The sequence below is a fragment of the Podarcis bocagei genome (assembly GCF_964188305.1).
Source record: "Podarcis bocagei genome assembly, chromosome: 10".
NCBI lineage: Eukaryota > Metazoa > Chordata > Lepidosauria > Squamata > Lacertidae > Podarcis > Podarcis bocagei.
The window spans coordinates 30016004-30039582 of NC_138135.1; positions in this window are offsets into that span (position 1 = coordinate 30016004).

Consider the following 23579-nt stretch of genomic DNA (forward strand, 5'->3'; position numbering starts at 1 on the left):
AAATGAGTGTGGTTAAAGAAATCTATGCAGATTGTCCAGATTTCAGTCATGCATTCTGAATGCAAAATGTGAGGATTTTGGTTGCAGAATTTGAGGTGGTTCAGAATTGTGTGTCCCCAGCATGCAGGATAGTCTCCAAAGACTGAGAGGCCTCTTGATGCCTCCCCAGATGTAAAGTGCAGGAAGAGACTTTCCACATATTTCAGTCCATCTCTTCAATAGTTTTGTGTGTGCGCGCGTGCGCCACACACACACACACATATTTTTTTCCTGAGAGGGGGAAATAGTGGAGCAACCTGCAGGCTCTTTTCATTTAAATGATCAAATATGAGTCCAGTGTTGAATCTTCAGGGGATTTCAGATTAAACACTTTAAAGGGGAACTCAAATAGATTTTTTATCAGCTCTAATAACATTCCCACCTCTGAAAAGTTGCAAAGAATTTATCGCTCTGGTTCTTGTTTTCATAAAAATTTCAAGGAGAAAATGTTCCCTGCCCCCATGGAATAGCAACAATGGCAGTGAAATGCTGGCTAGAAGCCCTGGGCATGGTCCTCGGGAATGCTAATTTAAGTGGGTTTGTGTTGCGGTCTTTCCAGCTACCCCAGTGATCTATTAAAAGAATCAAAGCCTGTTGATTAGACGGGGCCCTTCTGCTTGGGATCTTCGGTGACTGCGCCTCATCTCTGTTTTGCCAAGCCTTCTATCATCTCATTTCTCATCATTGTTTCCAGTGCCTCTGCCATGTCATCAGTGTCAAGTTTATTCAATCATTAAATGTAGGCACTGCTACTCGCAGCCTCCTAAGCCTAAAGCTTTATTATTCTTCAAAGGTCTTAAAAACTTTCAGTAGCTGAAATGGCCTGGCTATTTTTAATGGCTCCCAGTACAATAAGAAAAGGCAATTTAACAACCCTACACCTGCCCCCTTATCTGTCTCTTTCGCTCCAGGAAACATTTTTTTCCATCTTTTGAGTGTTCCTTTATTTATGTCTGGTGCAGAAAACATTGTTTGGGACTTTCAACAATTGCTTCCTTGTTGGCTGTTGATTGTCCACTCTGGTCCAACAATGGCTTTGATGACCTCTCACCCAAATGTCTCTTGCTGTTTGTATTAACAGGACAACTGTGGCCCATCTGCCAGATTTAACAAATAAAATAAAAATCTGTGTTTCCTAATCTCCTTTCAAATGGAGAACTATATCCACATCCTATTGATCAGCAAACAGGCTGATCACATGATCTTCAACTATGAGTTCCCAGATGCTATTGGACTACAACTCAAATCATCCCCTTCCAGTTTAGGCAACGGTCCCTTTGCTAATGAAGCACAAGTCTTAGGGAACGGTGGAGACAGCCACATGCAGAGCTTGTCTGAGGCCTGAAGTGGAAGTCTTGTTGGAATAAAGTTTTCACGCAAACAAAGTAGCTAGTCCCTGGACCCCCCCCCCCAGCTGGCCTAGTCCTCTGAGGCATGGGACAAGAGTACTTTGCTACCTGGGTGGAGATTTGGGGTAGAAGCAACATAGCACCACATAGCATATTAACACAGCCTTACAGCAGTGTGGGGTTGTCTGGTTGCCTTTTACAGGGATCAAACAAGTCTTTTTTGCTCCTCACCATATTGTCTCTCTGTGACTAGACTACAGCATAAAGTAAATTTAAATTCCTTTACTTACACAATGCAAGGTCTCATTCACTGCATCAATCAATGCTACATCAAAGTTCCTTTCAGGTAAAAGCTTGTTGTTGTTGTTGTTGTTGTTGTTGTTTAGTCATTTAGTCGTGTCCGACTCTTCGTGACCCCATGGACCAGAGCACGCCAGGCACTCCTGTCTTCCACTGCCTCCCGCAGTTTGGTCAAACTCATGCTGGCTTACTGAGCATAAAACATAAAACACAGAATAGTATCTTCAAACATGGAGTCTGGGCTTGGAGCGCCAATCTCACACATCTGATCAGCTGCATGGTTCAAAGAAGAAAGAAAGAGGGAGGGAGGGGGAGAGAACAGGAAGAAAAAGCTTTACTTCCTCCCTCTCTGGAGAAGAGGAGACATAACCTGACTGAGCCTACTCTACCAAATTGCATTTCTATGGTCTGAATCTGCCTCTCAGCAAATACAGCTCTATGGTCTTAGCCCCTTCATACCTTAACAAGCACTGTGCTTGCTGATTATGTTTTGACTGCAAATTTCCCACAAAATTCCCCTTAGCCCCCAACCTCCACAAGACCTGACCATGACCATAAGCATACTCTCCCCATGGAGGCTGGGGGTACAGTGCAATGTTTTTGTTGCAGCTCTCACTTTATCATAATACCTAACCAGTGTGGTCCCCCTTGTTCCAACATGCCCATTTCTGTCATGCCAGCAGAACAACTGCCACTGGAGAATGGGCAGGGAGAGAAATGGTAAAGGCACATAAAAAATAAAAAACGGATTAGAGCAGCTTAATTAAAAGATAAACACAAACCAGATCAAAGCAATCAATGGCAGTTCAACTCTGATTGAATTTTGTCATCATCACAGGCTGAGCTCTTCCCCCTCCTTCTTCAGGCTGATTGCTCCAGAGGGAGAATTTCCCAGATCAAATTTCACATTTAGCTGAATTAGTTTTGGGCATCTTGTTTTTATTTTGCTTTATTTATTTATTTAAAACAACAACAACTTTGCAGATTAGATAAGAGTCTTCTGTTGCAGCATGGCTCAAACAGAATCATAGAATTGTAGAGTTAGAAGGGTCATCTTCTCTAGCTAGGGAAGATGCACTGAATTCACCATGTGGAGTTTGATGTTGCACAACACCATTGTAATGCCCAGAAGGAAGAATCAGGAGCTCAAGTAGCAGCCAGAAGGGTTGATATTAATTTGTGAAATTATATATTTTTGTTTCCCAAATGGTTTTATTCTGGATTTTTCCACTAAGAGTATTCAAAGTGGTTTACACACAACAGTGAATTAACGGTTTAGCAGCAGGTATTAAAGCCAACAGATTAGGGAGGGGGGAGTTTACAAACTTTGTTTAGTTTCATTCAGGAAGCTCTGGACCTCCAAAGGTTCTTGGACTCCATACCACATCACCCCCAGCCAGAATGGTTGAGGGACAGAGATGATAGGAGTTGCAGTACAATAATATCTGGGGACCCAAGGTTGAGAAAGGCTGCTCTAAAATAGCCATCACTTGATAGCTAAATGAGAATGATGTCATTGTCAGACATCCCAGGGACCAACACTGAAGGTCAACACAGGTTAAAGGACCACTGGAAGACTGCCCCATTGTCTGCCAGGGAGGACATATTGGCCCCTTTCATTAGCCAGAGAAGGACCAGTTGACTAATGAATATCTTCAACTGACATTGCTTAAGTCCCGTCCCCTCCAGCTAGGAAAGATGCACCGAGTTCATTACGAAAGGGGTGTTGTACAAAGCTTCCCATTTCTTACCAGAAAGAAGATCCTACTGCAATTGCCAGTTGTTCCAGCTCCGGGATGGGGGAGAAAGTCACCTACAGTATTTTTCGCTCTATAGGACGCACTTTTTCCCCTCCAAAAATTAAGGGGAAATGTGTGTGCATCCTATGGAGCGAATGCAGGCTCCTTGGCTTCAGCGATAGCAACACGAAGCCTCCGAAGCGCAGAGGGAGTGCTCCCTCCGCGCTTCGGATGCTTTGCGCTGCTTTTGCTGAAGCCTGGAAAGCCAGAGGGGTCGGTGTGCACCGACCCCTCTCACTCGCCAGGCTTTAGGGATAGCTGCCTGAAGCCTTTGGAGCGCAGCATGAGTTCCCACTGTGCTCCGCAGGCTTCGAGTTCCTTTTGCTGAAGCCGGGAGAGCAAGACTCTCCCAGCTTCAGCAGAGAGGGAGAGCTGTGCAGCGCACCTTCAGCCAAGCGGGAGGAGAAATGGAAGGGGCTCCATTTCTCCTGCCGCTTCACTGAAGGGGCGCTGAGCTGAGAAGGAGAGAATTTTTTTCCTTGTTCTCCCGCTCTAAAACAAGGTGCGTCCTATAGAGCAAAAAATACGGTAATCTGTACTTTCTGAAACAACATGCAAAACAAAACACAGCCATCCTTTGATGAAATATGCACTTGACCAATTTTGCAACACACTTCCCCATCAGTGAGCCTGAGGCCACACATGTACCATTAGTGGCACCTTGACATACCAAGAACCAGGCTGTTCTCTTATTACCAGAGGTGGTATGCCCCTGAATATCAGCTGCTAGGAATCGCAGGAGAGGAGAGTGCTGTTGCGCTGAAGTCCTGCTCCCAGGCTTCCCACGGGCATCTGTTTGGCCACTGGGAGAACAGGATGCTGAACTAGATAGACCACTGGTTTGATCCAGCAGGGCTCGTCTTATGCTTTTATGTACCAGTGGCACTAATGGGTACAACTCAAATCAATTTTAACAGTGATGTTTCCATCAGCATGAATCTTTACAAGATCAGGAAAAGAAATATGCCAGCATCAGTACTGGGTCCTAGACATTCAAAGTTTGCCGAGTCCCTGTAGCAGAGTTAAAGGAAGATCACCTTGCCAGAAGGCAGACTTCTGCACTTCACTTTTGCAGAGTTAATCCTGTAGAAGCAAGTCCAGCTGAGACTAATCCAGGTAAGGTACAACACGTGCTATATGCTCGCTTGACCCAGAACAGAAGACAAAGTGTTTGCCTGAGGAAAGACTAGAACTTTGTAGCTTCCTTGGCTGAAGTTAAGCCTCAAGACTCACCTTGAATAAATGTTTAGGGATTTTATTTTGTTACATTTATTCCCTGTGTGTGTGGTGAGGAGGGACAGTCAGCACACACATACTCCAAACCAAATGGCAAATGCAGGAGAGGAGGCAGGCGAATGCAAATGTGTCTTGGTGGCAAAGTGGAGGGTGGTCCAGGAAGGCAAATAACTCATGAGAACTTAAGAACAAGGATCTACTGGATCAGGCCAATGGTCCATCTTGTACAACATCCTATTCTCACAGTGGCCAACCATATTTCTCTGGGGAAACCACAAGCAGGATGCGACCACAAGAGCAGTCTCACCTCCTATGGTTTCCAGTAGGGGGTGGGAATATCCCACCAACTCCATTATGTCCTCTAACCCACAACCAGTCCAAACAGTGGCGCTGCCTGTCAGCTTGTTCCAACTTAGCCTCAGTGTGTTGCTTTTGTAGGACTCAACAGGGAGGCAGATGGGGGAGAAACTAAAATAAGTGGTTCCACCTATATGGACTCTAGCTCAGGCAAACCCCAATTGAAATGAATGGGAGCTGTCAAAGAGTACCAGAGTTCATCTCAATGAGGCTTGCCCAGACAGTCCTGATGGTCTGTGTCCCTAGTATGACTCACTGTAATTTCCATTCCCTCCAGAGAGACTTTTCCAATATGTCCAGAAGATTTTGTGGAAGTCATAACTGGGAAGTACTGTCCAATGAATTCTGCTGAGCCTGTTTTTCCTTTAAATCATAGCCCTTTCCCTGCAAAGCCATAAAGTCACAGCATTTTACAAATGCCCTAAAACCACAGCAGTTTTCACAAATGCCATAAATGCAAGAAGAGGGGGAGACATTCAAAACACAGCTCCACATCTAATAAATTACTATGACAGCACAGTTAGGACCACATTACCAAAAAATATCAACAAGCTACATCAAGGCGCATAGGGATGTAAAGCATACACAATAATGCTGGCAAATGCTTGATAGTAGTGGTTAAATGCAGATCTCGAAAAAGCATGGTGTGTTTTAAAAGCCCCAGCTTCAGTAATAGCAGGATGTAAAGATACGCATTGACTGTACAAAACATCCTTCATTCCAAAGTTGTACACAAAGTGGGTAGGGGAGGGAAGAAGATCTAATTTGTCCACCTCATGCTTTCAGTCATTGCACATTCTCTGACTGGGCGCTGTTCCAAGATGTGATGGAAAGAGTTGTCCCTCACCACAAAAGAGAGTTTGAATAATTCTAGCAATTATGGCTCACTCCCTTAGTTCCAAAAGCAAGGTGGGAGGAAAAAAGGAGATGTGAGAAAACAGCGGAGAGGAAAGAGGTGAATATTTGGGGCAGGAGAGTTTAGAACTCAACCACAATTTCAGAGTATTTCTTCAAGCAGCACATAATTAAGGCATGGATCTTGCTACTGTTGGTTCTGGGAAAAGGAGTTATAGGAAAGAGAATTCCTTGATGCCAAGATCCAAGTTTGGGGAAAGTACTCTTTGGTGAGAGAACCCCAGCAGAGATTTAAATCACACAATATAAGGTAAAGCATGGAAATATAGGCTAGGAGACTTTTAAAATATGTGTGGGTTTGTGACTTCCAAAGGTTCCATCTTCCCTCAGCATAGGAAAAAAACACACATTTGGTAAGTTAAAAACTAGTTTACATACAAACTCTTCAGATGTCTGGTTCAGGTGCTTTTCCATACATTGGCACAGAAAGGTTGCACAAGCAGTAAAATTTAGTTTAGTTCCAAAGTGGTGAAAGTTCCTAAATTATTGGCATCAGATCTCAAGCATGGCTTGTGAGAGCCATGCAGCTAAGCTGGAGCAACCAGCTTAGTCTCTTCATGCACTAAGCTTCTCCGGTAGACTGAGGGGAATAAAGGCTTGGTTACCTAGTTCCTCCAAATGTGAGGGGAAGTGGACATAGCTAAACATAGCTAAACCTGGCAGGACAGCTTACTCTATGGTATTAACCATGCCATGCGCTAATCAGACTTCAGCATGTTCATACTTTGCCCTGTCTAAAATTCTTGGTGGACTGCAATTGCAACCCACAGGAGGCAGTGATGGCCACCAACTTGGATGGCTATAAAAGATAGGGCAAATTCATGGAGAATAAGGCTAGCAATAGCTACTAGCCATGATGGCTATCAGAGATGGTTTTTGTATCTATTACACAATGTGTGACCTATGGAATTGCAAACATCTATGTAGGTAAGGATGGCGTCTTTTACTTTGAATCTAAGACATACTCTGCTGTCACATACGTGCTTAATCACTGCAGTGCAGTGCAATGCCACAAGAGCATTATCAGAATGTTCAGGAACAAGGTGTTAAATTCTCAGTACACACCTTATCAAACACCTGGGGCTGTGACCACTGCATGACCTTGCTTCAATTTCAGTGGGACAATAAAGTTGTTTAGCAGTAATTGGATTAAAACTCAACTGAAGAGTTTATGATTCTCAGGTAGTTAAATTACTGCTCTTATCAATACCACGAGTTCCATTTGGAGTACATATGCCATAAGCTATAAATGGAACTAGTAGGATATTGGGATCTTGTGTAAATCTGGTTTGGATAAGAAATGACTAAGTCGGGAACTACAGTATATTGTTTTATAGATTATAAATGCTGTATTGATTTGTTAATCATATGATTTGACTCTTGTATAATTATGATGTTTAGCTTAATTTTTAGTTGTTGCTTTGTTAATAGTGTTTTATACATTGTGATTGTTTCACTGCTGATTATTCTATATGATTTATGCTGTATTTGTGATGTTCTGTTATGTTCTACCATGTTATTCTCATTAATTGTTTGTAAGCCACTTTAGAATTCATTTGAATGAAAGCAGCATCAGTAGGTATCACTTCTTCAAGAACTGGAATAACATGGCATTTTCCTGCAAGGCTGCTGATATCTCCTTCTTCTGAGTGGGTGGCACCACTATGGCCACATAAGGATAGGTGCACAGATAATAGCTATTACTATGTATGGTTACTTTGGTGCTTGGACATGTTATTCCTCCTATTAGGAGTTGCTACTACCACAAATGTATGACTCTGGCCAGAAAATGGTTATGTATAAGAAACCTATCCCAGCTTTTTATCTTTGTATTCTTTGGAATCTCTCTTTAAGGAGATTTCTTCGTTCAGTCGAGAGCCTCGGGACATGCTCTTGGTGAAGAGAAGGCTAGTCACCAGCCATGCAATTAGATTTTAGCCTTCAGCAAATTGTGCCTTTTCTTCATCTCTTGGGTAGTTTAGTGCTCCTGGACAATCTCCCCTTCACTATTTCTGAAGGTCACCCATGAAAGGACAACAGTTTCAGCAGCTGCACCTCATATACCTTCTGTAGAAACTTCCAGGATGCAACATCGCTGGGCTCTGAAAGCTGCAAATGTCTTTGAAGCAAATTTAGAAAGGATCAAAGCACTCTTGGCAGCTCCTTTTATCCCCGATGTGCCCCTGCTATCGCTGCATAAAGCAGAGAATTAGCTCTTGGCAATGCTGGATCCATGTGGAATACAGCCTTTACATCCTCTGCTGAACTTCTGCCTATCACCAGGCATATTGTTCAGAGGGTTTGGAAGGATTTTGCGTGTTGTGGGTTTTTCTTTACTTCTTACGTTGGCTGTGGCATACAGAGTCCTGAAGGAATTTTCCCCTTACGATTTTTGCCTGAGGGGCATTGAAAGATGGGGCTCATCCACACACCTTTTGCCCTGTGCTTTTTGTGCACAGGTCTATGGCAATTTTCTTTTTCTGCCCCTGTTCTTTCCCATGAAAACCTGCTCTCTAACACTGAATTGGAACAAATGACAATTTGGTTTTTCCACAGCTTGCAATTTGGCAGGAAAGAGCGGGTTTTCACAGGGCAAAAAAGGGGATGGGGTGAGCTCAGACATGGCGCTTTAAAGCACAGTCCTGTGCCCAGAAACCTGGCACAAAAGGAAGTCTGGATGATCCTATAGCTGCATTTGGAAATGGGATGCAGTGTGAAATGGGGTGCAGGTCTTGTGTGTAAAAGCAAAGTCTACATAGAGAGGCTCAGTAGGGAGAACATGTCCAGGTCTAGTTGCTCACCATATCTGCAATTGGAAAACTATTTTCCTCCTTGAGTTGGCTTGAGAGGGGCTCATAGAAGCATAGAATCATAGAACTGGAAGGGACCCTGAGGATCATTTTTCCAACCTCCTGCAAGAATATGCAGCTGTCCCATATGGGGATCAAACCTGCGACCTTGGTGTTATCAACCCCATGCTCTAAGTAACTGAGCTATCTAGTTGCTCATGGTACTTCCATTCACCAACATAGTTATAGAAATATTGTTAGAAGGGGCCTTGGATATCACCTAGTTCTACTTCATTGCAGGCTAGACTTTTGGGCAAAGAGAGCTGTAGTCCTACCAAGATTCTGAAATCCTCCCCTACAAAAAAAAAAAATCCCAAAGGCATAGCCAATTTTTACTCCTATCAACCAGTCATACCTTACCACTGACTGAGAGGCTTTGTAGATCCTTCTGCCTATCTCCTCTCTGCTTAGACAATAAGAAAAAATCATTTCCAGCTGGTTCCCACCTGGGGGGGGGGTGATGCTTGCATTTCCTCAAATGTTGTTTCCAGAAATGTAATTGCAGAGAAGCAAGTGTGACAGCGAGGACCCCTCAGGACCAGATTTAGGTTTGATGAGGCCCTAAGCTACTGAAAGTAATGGGGCCCTTTATATGTCCTGCTGTCCTTTGTCAACAACAAATTGTCACTGTTTCTGTGTATTGAATATATGCTATATGGTAATTTATGGACCTAACAGGTATCGAAAGCCATTTGCACATAACAAATAGGAGCCTACACAACACAAAACACTGTTGCTGTATGTAGGTTTTATTTTATTTCTTTTTTATCTTCTATTTTGAAAATGTACTTCCAGTGGGTTTTTTCCCTTTAATTTTTTGGGGGGCCCCAAGAGAGTGGGGCCCTAAGCTATAGCTTGTTTTGTTGTTGTTGTTTAGTCTTTTAGTCGTGTCCGACTCTTCGTGACCCCATGGACCAGAGCATGCCAGGCACTCCTGTCTTCCACTGCCTCCAGCTTGTTTAGCTTATACGTAAATCTAGCACTGGGACCCCTTCTGAACCAAGGTTAGACCCTTTTAGGTGCTAAGCATTGGTACAAACATAATCCTTAAATGTCCACTATTTATTTGGAAGGGAAGAGGATGGGCACCTTTCAAAGAGTCACCTCCTAACTGATCTTCTAGGCTCCACCCAGGTACAGGGGACACCAGCCCACCTGCCCCCCACCCCACCCCACCCCACCCCGGCCTCCAACTCCTTTCTCAATGTAGTATCTACAGTGCAGGATGCAACTACAATATCCCTGAACCTGAGATGGGCATCCATCCCTTGTTTTGCTACCTCCAGTGAAGCAAGGTATAGCACTATTTGCTTCCTTGAGTCATCTGGGTGTAGCTTTACTGAGCTATTTCTGAGTCTAATTAAAGAAAGCATTGTGACTTGCCTATCTTTGTATTGGTCATGGGCTTTAATTGTTATACAGGCATACTCCAGCCCCTCCTTCCCTTCTGCTGGTGATATACAGTGGTACCTTGGGTTACAGACGTTTCAGGTTACAGAAGCATCAGGTTACAGACTCCGCTAACTCAGAAATAGTACCTGGGGTTAAGAATTTCACCTCAGGATAAGAACTTTACCTCAGGATGAGAACAGAAATCTCACAGCGGCGGCAGCGGGAGGCCCCATTAGCTAAAGTGGTACCTCAGGTTAAGAACAGTTTCAGGTTAAGAACGGACCTCCAGAACGAATTAAGTTCTTAACCCAAGGTACCACTGTATATCAGCTGGGTGATATGCAGAGGGTGTTCGAATGCAAGTATGTCAGACTGAATGGTATAAGGCCGCTTTCTGTATTCTAATTTAAAGCATGCTGGGCATCTCTTCTGAGATGGGCATGATCAGCAGGGAACATCTCCAGTGCAAGTGTCATACAAGTACAACAGCATATTTTTGCTCTTATTTAAATTCCATGTAGAGAAACGAAGCCCATGCCGGAGAACTTCTCTGTATATTCCATATTCCACACACACAAACATTTGTTAGAAATGGTTCAAACACAGATGATAATGGCAGGTGAGTGGTTCATTTACCAGTGAGCCTGGTATAACTGCCTTGTAGAAAGATTCTTGATTGGAAGGTTCAAATACTCAGGAGGACACAAGAAGACGGCTGAATGAACTCTCCTTACTAGGCAATATCCACCCTATCATTGAAATAGCCATCCTTATACTCACGAACTGAGACTGTAACCACCTTGCATTTTGCATCCTGTTTAAGGTGTCTATGGGTATTCTTAATATAATCCTAACAGATGCTAATAGGATTTACCAGACCTCTTTTCCAAAAGATGCATTTTCATTAGTTTCTAAGACGCAATTATTTTTAAAAATCCATTAGCATTTATAGTCTCAATGGAATTTAATATTCTTTCAAAGCAAGCCTAATAGAGCATTAATAAGGATGTCGTAGTGTTTTCCAGATAGGAGGGTTTTTTATATATTTTTGCTTCATTAGGAGAGATGAGTGAATCTCTGGGATTATTGCAGCATCATAGATATAGCCATCAGCATTACTGGCAATGAAGCCTCTTCTTATCGGTTCTAGCGGTCATTTCAAAGCATTTTCTCAAATGCTGCTGTCCCTGACATCTTCTGCTTTGAAGAAGGACAAATTTGTTGTCTTTTTGCATGTTGTTTTTTGTCTTTCTTGCTGCAGTTTAATTAAAAGTTGCAAACCAATGTCGTTTCAGGAAAGAATATTTATTATTCATGTGTTTGTGTTAGTAGGCTGCCCTGTTACACCTAAAAGCTAAAGGGACATAACAAGGCGATAAAAACCAGTCACCACTTAAAAATGTGGTCTTTCAGGGGCATTCTGAGATTAGTGTGGACCAGTGGACCTCAGGTCCCAGTTCCAAATGTGCCCCCAGGCCTCTCTCTTTGGCTCCTAGAGCTCTTCACAGGCCATGCCTCTCACTGGCCCTGCTTTACACAGACACACACACACACACACACATTTCTATACAGCTGGAATGTGTTCTTGAACTTTGATAATGTCTCTTGCTTGTCTGGATGGAGAAAAGACAAGGGTGCATGAAATTAAGACTCTTGCACATATCACAAGCAGAGCAAAATAAAATTCCAGCATAAAATAGAATAAAGGGAGATTTAAAAAGCTTTTGAAAATTAGAAGGTGGCACCAAAAAGAGGTCAAAGATGGTGCCAGGGCACCACAACTGAGTCTCTTTCAGATGAGACTCAATATCTGAGGGTGGTGGAGGTGGAGGAGTTTGGATTTGATATCCCGCTTTATCCTGATTTATCACTACCCGAAGGAGTCTCAAAGCAGCTAACATTCTCCTTTCCCTTCCTCCCCCACAACAAACACTCTGTGAGGTGTGTGAGGATGAGAGACTTCAGAGAAGTGTGACTGGCCCAAGGTCACCCAGCAGCTGCATGTGGAGGAGTGGAGACGCGAACCCGGTTCACCAGATTACGAGTCTACTGCTCTTAACCACTACACCACACTGGCTCATACAGAAGGTGATGGCTCATATATCAGTAGACAGGGTAGTGCAATGCTCAGAACAGGAATGGGGAAATTTTTCCAACCTGAGGGCCACATTCCTCATGAGCAAGCTATGAGGGCTGCATGCTGTGGGGGTGTGTGTGCCAAAAGTGGGTGTGGCCAAATCCCTGGGCCTGAGTGTTGAATTAGGACCAAGGATCTGGACCAGAATTATGACCAGTCATACAACTCATTCACCATCACAAGGTTCCTGGAGGCTATAGCTATTTGGTAAGTGTCTGTAGAGGCCCATGTTGCATATTCTGACTCCTTCCTTTGGGATCCCTCAGTCCCTGGGTGGGACCTGAAACCCAGTACCAAGAAGGCTGTATGTGCTGCCTATCAGCCTCTTGTCCAGGGAGCTATGCGGGTTTATTAAGGAGTCAGTCCCGCTGAACATAGTAGAATTTACTTTATTTCTAAGTATCCACTTATAGGAATGCATTGCTAGAGGCAAAGCGTAAGCATCAGGTATTCTATAGAACAGAAAAGGGAATGCGAGCTTTTTATTGTTTTGCATGACCAATACATCAAAGCATTCCATCAACCATAAAATGGATGAATCACGTCTTCTATTAATCGCTTGTGATGATTATCCATCAAAAGGCAACCATTTTTAGCTGCTACACGTAGGTTTGTGAATTCTACAGCTAAGACTTTGTTCTGCTGCAATCTTGAATGTCATTTAGAAATCTGAATAATTATTATTGTCCTTTTTTGTGAAAATCCCCTCATCCAGCAGTGGGGAAGCAGTTGACCTCCAGATGTTGCTGGACTTGAACTCCCATCAGCCTCAGCCAGTCATCAGGGCTTATGAAAGCTGGAGTCCAGGAACATTGGTGCGGGGCACAGATTTCTGATGTTTGGCCAAACCCAGACCACAAAATTCCTAGGAACAGCATTTCCTAAGTCTTACTAGGAAATCTATAAAATTCCTGTGACTTACGTACAATATCTAAATTGGTTGTGGAATACAATTTTTATCTGAGTCTTATTTGGTACTTTGTCTGATGGCTTTTGCCTAAGACAGCGGTTTTCATCCAGTGTGCTGTGGCACCCTGGGGTGCCTTGAATGATGGTCAGGGATGCCACGGGCAACAAAGGCCTCTGTCCCTTGTTCCTTCCCTCCCTCCTCTGATGCCCTCTCGCATCTCTGCCTCCCCGAGGCTTGCACAGCTGTTTGTTGCAGCAGGCCTGGTTAACAAGCTCTGCAGGCGAATGGTGCCTCTGGGGCTGGCCAGGGGGTGCTTCCCAGGCCCCTGTGGAGCAGTGTGAGGAGGCACCTCTCTTTGGGGCAGGGGGCAGCTCAGAGACGGGGAGCAGCAGTGGATGCTCAGAGGACTCCCAAGAAGAGGGGAGAAGAGAGGAGACTGAGGGAACCCACCACCCCCCACATGGGAGGGTGTTCAAAAAAGGGTAGGGGGTTACCAGCTCTGCAGGCAAGGGGTGCCCTGAGCCCCACAGGATTGCCACAGAAAACCTGTAGTTGGTCAAGGGAGCCGTGGACTCAAAAAGGTTGAACACCTCTGGCCTAGGGGTAATATAGTGTTGTGAGTTTGTGGGTGCCCTATATCCCTAGTAAGTGTTAATAACTACTCAAGCCAGGCTAGCTTCCTGATGAGGTAAGTGTCTGGATGATGGACCATTGAGAGAAGAAAGGAAAAGGGGCTCTGGGCCAGATGACAAATGGGTGGACCCCCTCCTCTAGCTCTCAGATAGTTAGAAAGATAAAGCCTGAGTCTGAGGGCTGAGTTTGCAGTGGTATGACCTAGAAGAGAAAAAACAGTGGGCTGAAAAGACAGAGAGAGAACATGGCTGATTTCTGCTTAATCAAAGTCTATGGGAGAAACACGACCCTTTGGGGTGTTAATACTGCAAGCCCCTCCATTGCAGGCTCAGGGTGTGGGTGTGGGTGGGTGTGGGTGTGCAAATAAACCATATATCATAAAAACACCACAGTCTCCACTGTGCTTCATTTCCAAAAGGAAACAGAACCCCAGGAAGCTCGGCAATTAGGGTGACGTACCACTCTAGGATGTTCTTCACACCTTTATCATTTCTTCATTACTGGCGAGGGGGTGGAACTTTGCCCTTTACTCAGTAGAATTATTATCTTTCTTCATAAATGCATAATCTCATGATTAATAATACAACCCTGGGGCAAAAGTTCAGTTTGAATAGCAAAACGAGAATCGGGACTCACTCTGACTCTCCTGGCCAAACCAGACTGTACTTATTACTACATATCTGCACTTATAACCACAGACTTGTTTTTCTCAATGTAAATTGAAAACAATGTTCACACTGAGATGAATATGAAGGATTTCCCCCCAACATTAATTGCAGACATGGGTGGGCAGTGGGCTATAAATCCATATTGGAACCATAATAATATATGGCTTCTGATCAGGATCAGGGAGTCCACACTTCCAATTTGCGTAAAACAAACCCTATACTTAAGGTTATAGGTTCATACCTAATGTACTGTCTAGAAAATAAGGTGGCAAACTGGAGTCTACTTTAGAGACTGGGGGCTTGTCCCATGCCTATAAAGCAAAAATCAGAGTGGTTTTCTACTTGACCAGTGCTTTCTAGGCATAGGTCTGAGTGATTTTGCCTTTGTCCCACCACTTCCCCCAGAAAGCCTGCTCTTTAGTGCTAAATTGGAACAAATGGCAAACCACAGAAAACCTGATTGCTGTTTGTTCCAATTCAGCGCTAAAGATTGGGTTTCACAGGCAAACAGAGAGGTGGATAAACTGAGTCTGCATTAATCTACACTGCAGACTGAGTCTGGTTTTATGCCAGTGTAACTGTAATGGCTTCCTTCAAAGCAGCCTGGGACCTGTAGTTTTGTGGGAGAGCTGAGATTTCTCTTGTTTGAGATCCTAGCTTCACCCCCACATAGCATAACAATTCCCAGAGTTCCCTGGGACAAAGGAATTACTAATATACATCCTAAGGCTGCTTTCACAATGATATTTTAAAGCACGTTTGTTGCTGTTGCTTGCCTGACATATGCCTGAAGTTTAAAGCTAAACTAGGTAAAAACAACAACAACAACCTACCACCCAATTTAAAATCAGCTACCTTTCAATTTCGACACACACATACCCCTAACAAATCATGTTCCCTACAATTGATATACCTTAATTTAAATGGGTTTTCAGCATCACTTGTGACAATTTGGCTTTCAGATCAAATGTACCAGTACTGCAATCTGAGATGAAGAGATATACACAAACTGAAAGCTCAGGATAAAATGTTGTTAATCACTTCTTTTTTGTTTCCCAACAGAGGAAGTAAAAGATCACAAGAACGGTATTATAGCTGCTAGGACTGCTAAGGTTGCTTGAGGAATCAATGGTGGGACATTGGGAGTGGGATATGGAAGCACTGGCACCTTGAGCATCTTGAGCTCAGGATAGGGATGGAATGGAAGGGTGTGAAGTCAGCAGAGGTCTGGTTTGGTCGTGTTTGTCCTTCCAACATTCAGCTTCATTGGGTTGTCCCAAATTCTAGTACAGTGGTACCTCGGGTTAAGTACTTAATTCGTTCCGGAGGTCCGTTCTTAACCTGAAACTGTTCTTAACCTGAAGCACCACTTTAGCTAATGGGGCCTCCTGCTGCTGCCACACCGCCGGAGCACAATTTCTGTTCTCAACCTGAAGCAAAGTTCTTAACCTGAAGCACTATTTCTGGGTTAGCGGAGTCTGTAACCTGAAGCGAATGTAACCTGAAATATCACTGTATTATGAGAGGGAGAGAAAAAATTCTCCTAAAGAAAGCTACTGAGTGGATTTTAGGTATAAGATGACAACAACTTTCTCCACGTCCACCGTTAGTTCTCACTAGTAGCAAAGGTGGCCTAGCAAAGCAAGTTTTGCATGAAAGCAGCAGGTGATTATAGATCGAGCAAGAATATTACACACATGTTTTGCATCAGATTTTAAAAGTGTCAGACTTCCTGAATATGTTGACCTGCAATCAAGAGAAGAAGAAGAACCTAGCAAATTAAGAACAAGACATAATTATCTAAGAAGAACAGGGTGGCCAGCATTATTTCAAAGCAACATGGAACCTGCAACTCCTAAGGGGTGAACTTTAGGAAAATGAAGTCTGATGCTGAACTTGTGAACTTCTCCTTTCACCTTCATCTGAACCCTGCTAAATGGTTTTACAATGGTTATTGCTTTATAACCCCAACTGTAAATTCTTCCATTACATTTTATTACTTGAGGATAAAAATGTGTGCCCAACACTTGTTATTTAAAAATAAAGTATCGCATGCACTTAAACACAGGATGATTGGTAGTTTAGATAAAGGAAATGCAAACTGTTCCCAGTTAGAGGTTTCAGGACACACTGTGAATATGTGGGTGGAACTGCAACAATGTATGATGGAAAGCAGTCAGCCTTATAATGTCAATCAAGAACATCAGAGCATTCAGACTTCTTGGACAAATAATGGTAACTAATGATACAAAACCTCAAGCATCAGGGCAGGGTGTGTGTGCCCTTATATCAGTATCAAAATTCTGCAATTACCAGAAATTCACCCGACCCGAATGAAGTCCTGATTTCATTCAGTGATAGATCCACCTGAAAACAAAAGCTTCTTTTCTAATTGAAATGGGCAGCCTGTGGCCCCTAATTATAAAATTAAGCATGGCATGGGGAAAGTGGATGGAGAAAGGTTTTTCTCTCTCTCTTGAAACACCAGAACTCATGGGCATCCAATGAAGGTGGAGGTTGGAAGATTTAGGACAGATAAAAGAAAGCACTTCTTTATGCACCACAGACTTAAACTGTGGAACTCACTTCCACAGGAGGCGGTCGTGGGCACCAGCTTCAATGGCTTTAAAAGAATAGCAGTCAAATTCATGGAGGAGAGGGCTATCAATGGCTATGGTTCAGTGTGTCTGGCTGTTAACCAGAAGATGGGTGGTTCAAGCCCACCCAGGGACAGCTGTGGGCAGGATTCCTGCATTGCAGGGGTTGTACTAGATGACCCCCGGAATCCCTTCCAACTCTACAGTTCTATGATTCTATTATTCGTGCATCATGCATACTGTTAAAATGCTGCAAAGTTAAGGTTCCACTCATTTAATTGAAAATCACCCTTTACTGACATCCTGATATGCATCACAACATACGTGATTTTGTAAAATAAAATAAAATAAGAATTCCTAGAAACTGGCTACTTTTTTAACTTTGAAGAAAAAGCTACTTCAAAAACCAGGAGCAAGCTCCTGATCCAGGCTGAGGACCCAGTTCAGAACAGCTCTCCCATCCCCCACCGACCCCCCCCCCCAAAAAAAATTCCTCTCCAGCAGCTGTTTGCCCCTGAAGACCCAGTGGCTGCAAACAGCTTCTTCAGGAGCAAAGAGCAGCCAGCGGAGGAAGGGGGTCTTCAGCAGAAAACTAGCAGACGATCAGGAGCATATTCTCCCCCTTCCAAATAAATATGGCCAGCTGAAGTACAATTGTTACATAGTACATTATCAAAGCTTGGAAGTTTGGCCCTGGGTGATAAAGTTTGGCCCCTGGTAGCATTCACTGCTGCGCTTATGGGCTTAAAAGGCATTTATATGGTCATTGCGCTGCCAGTCACACTTTTCAAAGGCAAGGGATGCCATTTCCTCTACTCTTTGGCGCCAGTTCAAGGGACGCCTCTTTGCTCAGGCTCTCCCAGGAGGAGACTGATGCGATGAACTCCAGGCTGTAAACCTTTGGATTGCATGCCTGCTGCACTATTGACTCTTGATTATTTTACATGTTTATTTGATGCTTCATATCTTTTATATTTGTATCTGCTTGGTTTGATTGGATTGTTGCTTACCTTTAATGTCCTAACCTACCCTGGGACTGTGAATCACTGTAGGCTGAGCTAGAAATTGAAATAATAACTATAAAAATAAATTGCAGGTATTAGTGGCTGGAGGAAAATCATGGCGGGGGACTTTTACAGTGAGGTTCAGAGACCCAGTCTTGGATATTGTCCATATTAAATCTCAGACAAGCAAACAAAGAACATTAGCGGCGTCTTCAGGGTCCTTGTTCTTTTATACCTTGTAACAGAAAGGCAAGTTGCACTATTTTTTCAACACCTCGTAACAACTACTGCCGTGTTCTCAGCACAAGCTAAATGGCTGTCCTTTTTGTGTTGATGCTTTGTTTTTCAACACTTTTGTGTCTTCGGTGTGCACAGGTCCATTTGGTTATTTATAGTAACAGCTTCGCCAAGTGTCGAATCGGTACGTTTGAGAGCTGTGCACCAGCTCTGGATGAATCCTGGATCCTGAACTGCACTGGGTCGATGGAGGTCTGACCTGAGATTTGGTCACAGCAGACTGATCCCCTCAGGTAAAACTGTGTCTACCCGGAGGTTCTCAAAATAGGGGTCATTGGGTAGCAAGGAGAGGAGGAGGAAGAAGGCAATGCAACTGAGTAACTTACAAAATTTGATTGCTGCCCCCACTCTCTGCTGAGATGTAGCAAGATTCCAGAGGGTCCCAGGCACTCACCCAGGGTTTGTGTTCCGGTGGGAATCAAGACATGGCAGAGGCTGTCGTAGCTTTAAGAAATATGATTTAGTCATATTTCTATGGAGGGTGTCCAGATCTTACAGCACGGTCATCTCAAGAGGGGCTTGATCCTCTAGAGCATGGGTCGGCAAACTAAGGCCCGGGGGCCGGATCCAGCCCAATCGCCTTCTAAATGCGGCCCGCAGACAGTCCGTGAATCAGTGTGTTTTTACATGAATAGAATGTGTCCTTTTATTTAAAATGCATCTCTGGGTTATTTGTGGGGCATAGGAATTCATTCACTTTTTTTCCTTCAAAATATAGTCCGGCCCCCGACAAGGTCTGAGGGACAGTGGACGGGCCCCTTGCTGAAAAAGTTTGCTGACCCCTGCTCTAGAGCACTGGAGACCAATGCATTTCCCCCAACCTGGCCAATATGGATCTCTCTATTTTTACTCCCTTCTTCCCAGCACGCCTTGCTAAAAGCACTGTTTTCCTGTCACCTCACAAACACATCATCATCATCATTATCACCTTGGCATCCTCTGTCTGCCCAAGCCCAATATTACTCTCAAATGAACCATCACCCCCTTTTATCATGTTAACGCCTCTATCCCAGGTGAGCCACTAGCTTGGAAAGGAAGCTTAGCCTATATTTTTCCACTGGCCTGCAGTCTTCCCTTCAGTACCCAAAATTTAAAAAAAAAAAATCCAACCATTTATTAATTTCTAGAGCTTAGGGGGACTTATAACACCATGTCTCCTTCTCCCCACACCCCAACGGGGAAAACATTGCACATCCAAAATCTCAGGACATTTGGATTATAAAACATTAAAGGTAAAGGTAAAGGTACCCCTGCCTGTACGGGCCAGTCGTGTCCAACTCTAGGGTTGTGCGCCCATCTCACTTAAGGGGCCGGGGGCCAGCGCTGTCCGAAGACACTTCCGGGTCACGTGGCCAGTGTGACGAAGCTGCTCTGGCAAGCTGGCACCAGCGCAGCACACGGAAACGCCGTTTACCTTCCTGCTATAAAGCGGTACCTATTTATCTACTTGCACTTAAGGGTGCTTTCGAACTGCTAGGTGGGCAGGAGCTGGGACCGAACAATGGGAGCTCACCCCGCCGCGGGGATTCGAACCGCCGACCATATGATCGGCAAGTCCTAGGCACTGAGGTTTTACCCACAGCGCCACCAGCATCCCTTATAAAACATTAGATAACGATGATTTTCCATGGCACACATGCAATGATTTAAATTACCATAGACTTTGTTCAGATGGCTGCAATGTATCAGGAAAGATACAAATTGATACGTGTCATGTTTAAAAATAAGTGTCATTATCATTCCAGTAAAATATCTTTTCAGACTATTAACAACATAATTTCTCCTCTGCTTGACTGCTGGCATACACCAGTCTTAAGGTCTTTAGGAAGCTGATGTCTCAGTTAGTCTGCCATGGGGGAAATGTCATTGTCATTAAAGCGCTGTTAATTAATTAATCCCCATTATTTGATTGGAATAGCCATTCTGCCCTCATTTTGCACCGTCATTATTTCCTCCATTTAATTTTCACAGAACTAAAATTTTGCAGGGATGACTGTGAGGCAAATGTGATATTTCATGCAGGTAGAATTAAGGTGAGTAAGGAATTTCTGTTTCAAAAAGAGCAATTTATGCCAAAATGATACATGATACGACCACATTACAAAACACAGGAATCATACTGCCTATCCTTTCCCAAAAATATTTAGTGTGCTTGGATCCTCCCAAAACCAGGGAAAGTACAAACAACATGCCATATGGAAATTTCTGTCTCGACATTCGGGTGAAAAATTGTCAACCCAGCTCTGCCACTTAAGGAAGCACCAACTTCTGGCTCCCTGCAGACTGTGACACCAGCTGTCAATCAGTACTTCGCTGACAACATCAGAGACTTCCCTACTGAATTGAAAGCTGCACAGAATTCTTTCCAGAGGTAGAAGACACTCCTTATCTTGGCAGGAGGTCCGTGCATTTCGCCAGACTGGAGCAATGCGTATGTCTGTAACCATTTCTCCTGTTTGCCTTGATAGAATGGGAAGCCCTGCGATTAAATGCTGCTTGAATTTAGACTCAGCTAGGGGCCAGAGAGATTAGATATAGAAGATCACATAGGAGGGCTTCCCTGTTAACATGCAAAAAGCTTCTAGAAGGGAAGGAAACACAATATAAAGTAACATATCAGATATTTCAGGGGCGGGGGACATTTTTTTCTGCCCAAGGGCCATTTTCCCTTCTAGGCAAACCTTTCAGTGGTGGGTGGAGCAACAAATGCTCATTTACTCACAGCTTGTGGTCTGTGATGGGAGCTTAAAACTATGTCTCCACCGCACAAATTGCCTTCTCATTTTTAGCTGCTGCAAGGCGTGTTTGGTGATCGTCCTCTAATGTGTGTTTGGCTGCTTGCTCTCCTCATCACCTTCACCACATTGCTCCGATTGTGATAGCGCTTCATGCTTGCTGGGAAGTTATCTGAAGTGCCCAGACACAGGTCTTCTGCCAAGTGTTTGGGAGCACGCATATTGATTCTGAATGTGTGCCATCATGCCTCTTTCGTTGCTGTTGTTGGTCCTTTCTTACACTAGGGGAGGATTTAAACTCTGTTTTTTGTGGGTGCTTTTCTCCCCCAACAACTGTCAGATTCCTCTCCCCTAGTCTGCTTGATCCATAAATGCATAGCGGTGCAGATGGAGCAGTCTTATAGAAAAGGCCATTAGAGCTGTTGTCTTATGCCTCTGCATAAGACAACAGCTCTAATGGCCTTTTCTATAAGACTGCTTTTTCACCCGCGACCTACCAGAGCAGGCATCCAGCAGGCAAATAGAAACACCGTGTAAAAATTTCAGCCTTCAACAGATACACAGATGGTGCTTAGAGGTAGTGCACTCCTGGCGGTCATCTTCCGGCCATTTTACAGGTTGTTTTAGAGGAAAGCTGGAATGTATGTAACTACCAGGCAGTGTTGTTAAAATTCCTATCTCCTGCAAGTCCTGCAGTGAAAGAGAGAGAGGAATTTTACTTTAGTTTACTTTAGTTTAGTTTTTAGTTTTTAGTTTAGTTTTCTCCATATGCCAATACATTTCAAAGTTGTACTTTAATTATTTCCTGAAAAGAATGTTTTGCAATCTCTCTCTCTCTCTCTCTCTTTCTCTCTCTCTTTCTTGTTATCATCATGACATTCAGGTAAGTAACAAAAAATGTGTGTTAAAACAGACAGGTACAGTTATTAAAGGTGAGCTATGTATGTGATTTGATTTGTAAAACAATGTACTAATATTATTACGCATGTCCACTGGGACACCAAAAGCAGTTTTCAAGGGCAACAGAAAAAGCAATTTGAGGGCTGCTGTCCTAGTCCAAGGGAAGAGAGACAGAAGGCAGTCAGGATGCTGAAAAGCATTTCTTTTTTCACTGTAGAGTAGACTCAATATATCCCACTGCAGAGGTAGCTAGCTAGCTACAGAGGACAGATGGACAGGCTGACCAACACCAACTACACACCTTCTTAAATCACCCAGCAATCAGAACAGCAGTCACTAAATTTGTGTGTCAATTACCCAGTTTGTGGGGTGGCACAAAACGGGGGTTTGCAGCACAAAATGGCACAAAGCTAGCACCAAGCATTGGCACTTGTTTGCAGTCAGTCGGACAAGGCTGGATTTTTTTCCGGTATTAACTTGTGATCCTGAATTGCTGTCCGTCCATCCCCCATGAAATGTGGGGTTCACAGCACTAAACTAGCACTAAACTTTGGGAGGATCTGGAATTTTGGGGTCTCATATTAATGAAGCTTATATTCCACCTATATCATGATACTTGTTTTATGTAGGCTATTGATATGTATATTTCTATGCATCTGGTAGCATGGCCATAGAGCACCTGTCATATAATAAGGAAACACCTGCCACATATAAAGAGATATAAATAAAAGTGCAAGTTTTAAAGAAGCCTGGCAGATAGGCTCTCACTTTTCACAGAGACACCCTCAAATCCTTCTGTTTACTATCAAACCCTAGTGGTGTGTGCCAACAGGACTGAAACCAAAATGAGACTGCAAGTGGAAGAAATCAACTTAACTGAAGGATCCTGAGACTGACAGGGAAAGGGAACAATCCAAGGAAGTGAAATAAACCAACAGCCAGCTCAGAGAGGATTGAGCGTGATCAGTGGTCACAGGACTGTCAGCTGGAAAAGAAAAGGGAGGGCTAGAATGGAGTATATTGGTTGGCCCCAAACTCCTGTTAGGTGATGAGAATACACTGCAACCATTTTTCAGAGGTCCCACTTATAATTACGTTCCCATTTGCACTGTTCTTTACTCTGGCATACTCAGTTTAACAGCAAAATGCCAATCTAGCCTTTTAATAACCCAATATCGATCCACACTTTACACAAATGTAACCTCCAATGGTATTACGTTTTTGGAAAGGTGATGTGTGTGTGGAGTTTCTTTCCCTTTCCCCCCCAGTTAACAAAACTTTCTTCGGTAACTTATCTTTGCCACATCTCTTGAAGGGCAACCGATTACTTACTCTCTCTTTACCTTTTCACCTCTGCCTGCTCTGGTTATAATGTGGAGTTTATGATGTAATTATATCAGACACAGCTGAAATAGCCCCCCTTATCACTGAGCTGATTACACTTAACAAGGCATAAACTCCC